This window comes from Nanorana parkeri, unplaced genomic scaffold, assembly GCF_000935625.1.
Source record: "Nanorana parkeri isolate BGI_ZX_2015 unplaced genomic scaffold, ASM93562v1 scaffold515, whole genome shotgun sequence".
Taxonomy (NCBI): domain Eukaryota; kingdom Metazoa; phylum Chordata; class Amphibia; order Anura; family Dicroglossidae; genus Nanorana; species Nanorana parkeri.
In genome coordinates, this window is record NW_017306783.1 from 3,344 (window position 1) to 12,414 (window position 9,071).

Here is a 9,071-nt window from a genome sequence, read left to right on the forward strand (position 1 = left end):
TAAAAAAAACATATACCAGCAATGTACACCAAGTGAACATGAAGCATGCATATGCAGTTGATGTATATTAACCACCCCTGTGCGGCGGCTGTATCTGAACGGCCGGATAGGCAGGTGGACATTTTAAGACATCCCTCCCCACCCCCACTCATGCGTGACGCCTAGCTCATGCACGAATGGTGAAAATGTAAACAGCCAACAATGGCTGTTTAAATACAAGCATTATTGCGTCTGTAGAGATGCTCGATCGCATGTATTTTGTGCAGGTGTGCGCCCTTTTCCCGCCGCGGGCCCCAAGATCCGCTGTGCCCAGTGCGGGCGGGGACCGGCTTGGCGACTCTGTCACGAGAGATCAGATGGAAATCATTACATGATCTCCCACTGAGCTCCTCTCCAGTCTCTGTGTATGCATATTATATCACTTCCACAATCAGCTGTCATTCCTGGCTACAGAAGACGGGGAGAAGCTGGTAAAGCAAATCTTTGCTTTATCAGCTTCTCTGGGGGTCCCTAGGTGACATTTGGGGTTTTAGAGACCCCTGATGTCTCCATAAAGAGGACCTGTTACGTAAATTGGCTATCACATAGGGGGCTTCTTAGTCCCCTATGTGATAGCAATAAAGATAAGTGTAAAAAAAATTAAAGAAGCATAAAAAAATTAAAGTCACATATTAATTTTTTTTTTTTAAATACAAAAAAATTTAAAAGTCCCCTCGCCCCCACATACATCCGTCAGGTGCACCTATGTGCGAAAATGACAATTGCGCCCATTCTGCCGCACATGTTACAAATCACCATGAATGTCAGATTGTGAGCTATAATTTTAGGACCACTAATCACTGATAACACTAAATGGATGAGCAGTAAAAGCTTTTAAAGTGCCGCATATGGCCAATTTTGAATGTGGTAGATTTTTGCGATTTTGCGGGCGTGTGGAATTTTAAGGCTTGACATGTTTGGTGTCAATTTAGCCGATGTGACCCCATCTTTCATATGTTACCAAGAAATTGGGGTGATAACAAATGTTTCATATCATAACATAGGGAAACAGGTTTATTTTCAAAATTTTCGGTACTCTGTTATATAGTAAAATAAAAACCCCAGTGAGGATTAAATGCCACCTAAAGAAAGCTCTATGTGTCCCCAAAAATTATATAAAATGAATTTCAGTACAGCGTTGCATGACTGAATAAATGTCAGTCAAAGTACTTCAGTGCTGAATACTGAAAAATGGTCTGAACAGGAAGGGGGTTTAACACCCTGGTCTTCAAGTGGTTAAAACAGAAACTTAAATTTTTCATTAGCTTTCCTCTTCATATACTCATGGAAATGGTTGCCTCTCTGCTGTGCAAGCAATGTGTGTATATGCCCCCCCCCCCATTTGATCAAACAGAAATAACAGAGAAGGTTACAGCTGCAGCACAATAAAAGGTGACAAGATGGAAGGTACTAACTTCATGAACATGATGAAGATCAGCATTAAAGTGCTGATCCAGTCTGCTCTTAATCTAGGTCGGAGTCTGGATTCTGAATACCCACCATTACAACAATTATTTTGTTTGATGGAACATTGCTTAAAGCATGGCTTAAAATTTAAGAAGAGCGTTATTGACAAAACAAATCATTCTTTGGCCCACTGGAACTGGTAGAAAAACTTTGCTCTGAATCATCTGACATCTTTGCAAACATAAAAAATCTTCCCAAAATAAAGACAGCTGTGTGGGGCGAGGAAGAGCTTGGCTACATCTTTCGTTAATGCAGAAAAAGTTAGCAGATTACTTGCCAGTGCTGATAGACCACAAGGATTTACAAAGGGACTTTTATTAACCTGAAGCATTAATGTTGGGGGGAAGAAGGAGCTGTGATTGTTGGTCTTCTTGTTGGGCTCAACATGATTGATGCAAATGTATGCCTTAAGGAGAGGATTATGATTCTCAGGTTGGAATCTTTGACTTTTCTTTCTATCTTAAGGATATACAACTAAATGATAATGACAGCAAAGCAGATGAAACAGCAAATGCCCTGGATCAAAAACACTATGTGGAAGAATTAAACAGACACTTAAGCTGTACAGTTGCAGACCTTCAGTCAAAGATTGAGATACTGGGGAAGACAAATGCCAAGATAACTGAGGAGCTGATTGCAGCAAAAGATCTAATTGTATCGCTGCAAGGTGAACATAATCAGTTATTAGAAGAAGGCATACATATTAAGAAAAACAGTTGGATGATGTAAAATCTATTAACCTTCAAATGTGCCAAAAAGTCATAGAAGCAGAAACTGCCTTACAAAAGAAGACCGATACTGTAGCTTCACTAAAAATCCAAATGAGATCAAATGGAATCAGAGACAAAACTGATGGATGAAAGATTTAACAAATCTGAAAATGAGACAAACATCTGAGGAAAACTGCAATAAATGAAAAAGGAGTTTGATGCCAAAAATGAATCCTTACAGCTGTAGCTTCAAAAACTGGAAAGTCGCTGTTTCAGTTTAGAGAATGAACTTCAATTAGAAAAAGAGTAACATGAAACTCTTCATACAGACTTTCACAAGGAGAAAGACCTCAAACAGTCTTTACGAATTGAATTACTACAGTTTTCCCAATGAAAGAAGGACTTTGATAAGTCACACCTCGAGACAAAACAATTGTAGAAGCTGTGCGATGAACAGGAACAGGCACTACAAGAAATGGGCCTCCATCTAAGCCAGTAAAAATTAAAGATGGAAGACATCAAAGAGGTTAACAAAGCTCTTAAGGGTCTTACATGGCTAAAGTATGATGAAGCAACAGGATGTAAGCAATGTAACAAATAATTCTCCATTTCAAGATGAAAGCACCATTGTCGGAATTGTGGAGATATCGTTTGCATCACATGCCATCATCCCCGAAGCCTGCGAAGTCATTCACTGCCATCATCCCCGAAGCCTGTACGCGTGTGTGACACCTGCCATAACTTACTTGTCACGCCTTCTATAGGTACAATGAGATGGATCGCAACTGCGGAGGGTTGAGTGAGGACGGCTACTCAGGCTTGAGTCCCAGGCGTCACTCCCAATCTTAGGCGGGCAGTTTGGGACTCTAGCATCACAGCCGTCACGTAATAAGGGAAAGTATTTTCAGAGCTATTACTTCATAGCCTAGCGTCACAAGCAGTAAACGAAAATCAAGGTAGCTGGTGCACTTTCTAAGGAGCGGTGGTCCACTCGGATGCAAGTAGGAATCCCCCCAACTTTGACAGTTCGTGGTTAAATGCTAGACAGTCAGTATCATTCACAAGGCTTAGGATCAGAATGTCAGCTTAAGGCTCCAATCAGAGCTGTACTTGCGTTTGGGAGTCCAGATAGGGGTTCCAGGTCCAAGTCCAGGTGGCCAATGAGGTGGTGATCCGGTCCAGACAGTCCAGGGGGTCCCTGGAGACTTTCTTGGGGCAAGAGGAGACAGCAGGCGTTCTGACTCCAATTGTGGAACGCCATGCTGCCTCAGCTGGGGGTTTAAATAGCCCTAGGAGAGGGGCGGAGCCGTCCGTTTGGAACGAACGACTTCCGCGTTCCACCTTGGAACGCAGGCCGCTCGCCTCACAATCAGGAAGTCGAGCAGCTTCCGCGTTCCACCCTGGAACGCAAAGAGGCTGTCCCAGAGGAGGAAGAGACAGGAGCGGTACGAGTCGGACGGGACTTGTTACATTATGTTCCATTCCATTTACTGGGAAACTTCTGTTCTGTAAAACTTTACAGAACGCTATATGGCAAGTTTCTGGAGATAAGGAAGCTAGATAGGATAGGACGGGAAATGACTTTTTTCATCCATCCTGGAAATCAGGCCAAAGTTCCTTTGTTAAAACGGGTTAGAGGTAAAGCCCTGACAAGCTCCAAACAAATTGACAAGATTTGCCAGCCCAGTCAGGGCCAGTTGGGGCAAGGTTATCTCTTTTCAAAATGGTTTGTGTGGAGTATATCTCAGACAAATGGATTTTAGACATCATACACCAGGGATATCAAATAGAATTTTCCAGAAGGCCTTCCTTCTCATTCTTTGTGGAAACTCAAATTCCATCCTCTCTAGAAAATATTGCTGTTTGCAGACATACAGTATACAGAAGAATTGCAGCGATCTCGAGCCATTCTTCCAGTACCAGTTCTAGTGAAAAAAGCTTCAAGGAAGTTCAGGCCTGTCCTTGAGCTAAAATATCTAAATACATTCATCAGAATTCCACCGTTCAGAATGGAGTCTCTGGAGACCATCTTGTCACTGGTGAAACCCAGTCATTGGATGATTTCAATAGATTTGGCTTTCACTTACTTGCACCTTTCGGTTTTTCAAAGACATCAGCATTTTCTGTGATTTGTGGTCAACAACCAACATTTCCAATTTTGATGCCCTCCCTCAGGCCTATGCACAGCACCAAGAACCTTCTCAAAACTGTGGTCCTCCCAGACAGCTGTCCTCTGAATGTATGGAATTCAGGTTTTTTATTACCTGGACAATCTTCTTCTCCTACCTGATTCCGAGAATCAGGCAGTCCAACACCGGGATGGGATAATCAGCCACTAACAGACTTTGGGTGCTGATAAACAAAGCATTTGGAAAACCTAGGAGTCCTTTTTGACACAGTACAAGCTAGAGTTTTACTCCCTTCCACGAAGATAAGGATGGTACAAGAGAAAGCACTGGTCATGATGCAAGCTTCTCATCTCACGGTCAAAGAATTTATTCTGGGTCTCCTTTCATCCACTATTGCAGTAGTCCCTGGGGGCAGGTGGTACAGTAGAGTTTTTCAATTCAACTTTCTCAAGCAGTGGGACCACTTGTCCCTTATTCAGCAGATTCATCTTCCTACAGTTATACGTCAGTTTCTAGTGTGGTGGATGATAGCCTCCAACTTGTGCTGGGCAGGTCTCTAGAGAAAGGGAATTGGGTGACTGTATCTACCTATGTCAGCAGCAGAGGATGGGTTTCTGTATGAATTTGGTAGCAGATTCAAGCTTAGTGGTTGGGTCAAGTTTCCACAAGTTTGAATCAGTTGGAGTCGGCTGCAATTCGGGAGGCATTGTAAGCATTAAGCCATCACTCAACGTACCAGAGTGAAGGTTCTTTCAGATTACAGAACAGCTGTGTCTTATGTGGTGAAGCAAAGTGGTATGAAGAGTCTGGTGTTACTCCAGATAGAGTCCCAAATTGTCAGCTGGGCAGAAGCAAATCTTCTAGATCTAACAGCACATAATCTTCCAGGCACCGAAAACTTGGAGGCTGACAAGCTGAGTTGGAGACCTTTAGACCAAAACATTTGGGCTTTAAACTTACGTTTTCTACGTCGAATTGTTTGCTTATGGGGAATGCCAGGGGTAGATCTGATGGCGTAATCAACGGATATGCCAAAGTGACCTTGTTTTTCTCACGTTACTGCAATCTGAGAACTCTAACCCAAGATCCATTAGTCCAGAGATGGAACTTCTGGCTAGGGCATGTGTTTCCTCCATTTTGCATGATTCTCAAGGTTCTTCTCAAGATTCAGCAGCAGTGTGCGTGGGCAATTGCAATCCTGCCCTTTTGGCCAAGAAGACCATGGTTCCCTCTTCTGTGGCAGATGAAACTAGCATCTCCAATTCTGCTTCTGTTGGATCAAGATCTGCTGGAGCAGGGGGGATTCCGCCATCCAAATCTGAGGCACTTGCATCTCATGGCCTGACTAGTGAAAGGGTCCACCTAGAGAGTGTGAAAACATCTGAGCCTGTAATCCTGATCCTGTTAAAAAAATATAAAATATTCCACAAACTCTGTGTATATGTGAATTTGGAGTAAGTTCATGGACTTTGCGGGTTTAAACAACTTTCAACCTCTGGACCCTCCAGTTAACAAGGTATTAGACTTTCTTCAGAATGGTATAGACTGTGGACACCCTAAGAGTTATTTTTTCAGAATTATCAGCATTGTTTGGAACAAGATGATTGTACAGTTTATGGAAGGTGTCTTGAATATTCGGCCTCCTCTAAGGATTCTATTTCCTAAGTTGGACTTATCCCTAGTCTTAAAGGCTCTCTTCAGGCCTCCTTTTATTCCAATCCAGTCATGTTCTTTATGGTAGCTCACGTTAAGAACCATTTTTCTTATAACCATTGCCTCGGTTAGAAGAGTATCAGAGCTGCATGCTCTTTTGGTGGAGGTACATTTTTTGTTAAAGTTGCATAAAAAAATATTGCTTAGGATCATATTCTTTCCATATTAATTGGGAAATTGAACTACCTTCCTTTGACCCTTCTCTTCTCCGAGGAGGAATTAGACTGGGTGAAACTGGATCTAGTTGAGATCCTGTCGATGTATTCGGAAAAGAATGCTGATTTTCACAAGGAGAAGAATTTGTATGTTCTACCAATAGGATCAAAGAAAGGTCTGAAGACCCTGCCAAGAGTTTTATCATCTTGGATTATGAAAAATATTTCCATGGTTTATCGAGTTGCAGGTCTTTCCCCTCCTTTGGAGTTAAACACAAGCTAACTTTACTTTTTTGACATTTTTAAACTGCGTGTCTTTTGGCTGTGGGTTCCAATAAAGGACCATGTGAGTAGTTTTCAATGTATAGTTAATAAAGTTTTAAAATGTTATTATGCTATATGCCATTCCTTTGTCTTCCGTTTATTACAATGTGTCATTGGAGAGACACATTACCACCCTTGAGAGAAGGGAAGGCATGTGAGACCATATTAAAAGTTAATTAGCTATATTGGAGTGTTTTTTGCACTAAAATACTGGCTGCTTGTGTTTTGAGTTTCCGAATGGAGAGGGTTATTCCTATTGTTTTTACCACAGGGAAGTGGCCACTCCATCTCTTTCAATGGGCCCCATTTAATTAAGTCCCTTAATGTTGAGGGCCTGAACATTCCTGAGAGGAGGTCGAGACTCCTAGTGGACCTGAAAAAATCACTTACTCACATAGCATTTTTACAAGAGACACAGTCTAGAAATTATAATATCCCTAAATTGTACAATAGGGATTTCCCAAAGGTTTATCAGTGCCCCACTCCACTTTCTAAATATATCAGTATTCTCTTGGCTAAATCTCCTCAATGGTCTTTTTGAAATTTGTATGTGGACCCGGAAGGGCAATACTTGTTTGTTTAGAGGATTATCAGGGGAAACCCCGCTCACACTAGCCAATGTTTACCTGCCCAATGCAGATCAATTAACCTTTCTCCAGCATGCCTTTGCCATTCTCCTGGAATTTTGACTGGGTACCACACATACAGTATGCTTATTGTATATTAAGAGTTGGAAGGAGACACAATTTAAAAATATACACATGGCATACATGGCATTTCAATGGGGTAGTCAAAATGATGCCAGGACAAACCAACACAACAAAAATTCCATGTGGAGAGGTATCAGCATCTTTATTTCACTGTTTATGGACCTGCCCTATATTTGACACACAAGGGGTTTCCGGTGCCTATTGACCCAATGTTACTCCTTTTTAGCTTCTAAGGAAAGGAATTTGAGGGCTCTTCTTCCACTTCCATTGGCAATTTATGGTCCAATATATGTCTGATGACAACCAGATGAGTCATCATGCGAGAATGAATTTCAGCAGACCCTCTGGCATCAGTTATTTGTGATCTTGCTTCATCTCAAAAAACTTGTTGCAGAACTACATAGGGAAAGTGATCCCTATATGAAGCGTTTCTTCAAGAGGTGTCTAGTGTTCATTAACAAACATATGGACTCAGACGATAGGGATACATTTCTGGTCCCATTCCACTATACCACTTAATATGCTAAAGAAGTAGTTTAACTTAGGATTTGCAACAAATCTATATCCAGCAAAGTCATTACCTGAGACCAATATATATATTACAGTGCTGTGCAAAAGTTTTAGGCTGGTGTGAAAAAATTCTGTAAAGTAAGAATGCTTTTCAGAAATAAAAGTGTTAATAGTTTATTTTTATCAATTAACGAAATGGAAAATAAAGGAACAGAAGAGATATCCAAATCAAATCAATATATGGTGTGACCACCCTTTGCCTTCAAAACAGCATCTTCTATAACCTCTCCTTTTTATTAGCAGAGTTTGGCTGTTCCTTGCCCAGTTTTAGGCCTCCTACACAGCTGTTTCTGTTTCAGTTTATGACTGTGTTTTAACCTACATATGAAATTGATGATCATTAGCAGGGATGGGCTGCATCTTCGAGTCGAACATCGCTAGTTTGTGTGTTCGCCGAACACACAAACTATAAGGGTGTTCGCGTTCTGTTCGACCACTGAACGACCCACAAGGCAATGCGCCTTGTGAAGCTCTAATTGGGTAAAGGCTTGCACCTGACTACAGGTCAGGTACAAGACTTTGCCCAATCAGGCCTTGGTACTCTGTAAGAGCCATGATTGGGCAAAGTCATGATGGCTTTGCCCAATCATGACTCATCTGTCAGATGATGTCAAACTGTACAAAGTTGGGCGGAGCTAGCTGTCACTGCTAGCTCCGCCCAATTGTTTATGTTTTGCTGGCATTTGTTTTTTTAAATGTGGTCCCTCCTAACATTCCTACCAGACCTAAAGTCCTGGTATTGTTTGGGAGGGAATACTGCATGCTTTAAGAATAAAAAAAATGACTTGTTTTTTTCCCTTTAGAAATGTGGTTTTACAACGTACTTCTGCATCTATACATCGTACTGCTGCATCTATACATCGTACTATGCTGCATCTCATCTATACATCGGTTCTATACATCGTACAGATTTGCCACATTACAGGCAGGTTGAGGGGACCTCCCAGGCACGATATTTGAAAGCATTTTCCATTTTTATTGTTACCCTTTAAGTGATGTTAAAACCACTTCTCCTTTAACCACCTTCCATCCATGGCCGTTTGTGAATGGCCGGACGGAAGTCTGCTAGGAGCGGGAGGGCGTCCTGCCCCTCCCCCCTCTCGTGTGCGGCACTGTAAGCATTTAAACTGTGAGCATTTAAACAGCCATCGATGGCTGTTTACATACAAGCGATCAGGCGTCTCTAGAGACGCCCGATCGCTTGCAGGAGCTGCGGGTGTGCGGCCCCACCCCCCCCCCCCCCCCCCCCCCCCC

At 42.1% G+C, this 9,071-nt stretch overlaps 2 pseudogenes; both read left to right on the forward strand.

Moving 5' to 3' along the window:
* The first annotated feature begins 1,408 nt into the window (after positions 1 to 1,408).
* On the forward strand, positions 1,409 to 2,235 carry LOC108790946 (annotated as a pseudogene).
* A 183-nt stretch (positions 2,236 to 2,418) lies between these two features.
* LOC108790940 lies at positions 2,419 to 3,015 on the forward strand (annotated as a pseudogene).
* The last annotated feature ends 6,056 nt before the right edge of the window (positions 3,016 to 9,071 follow it).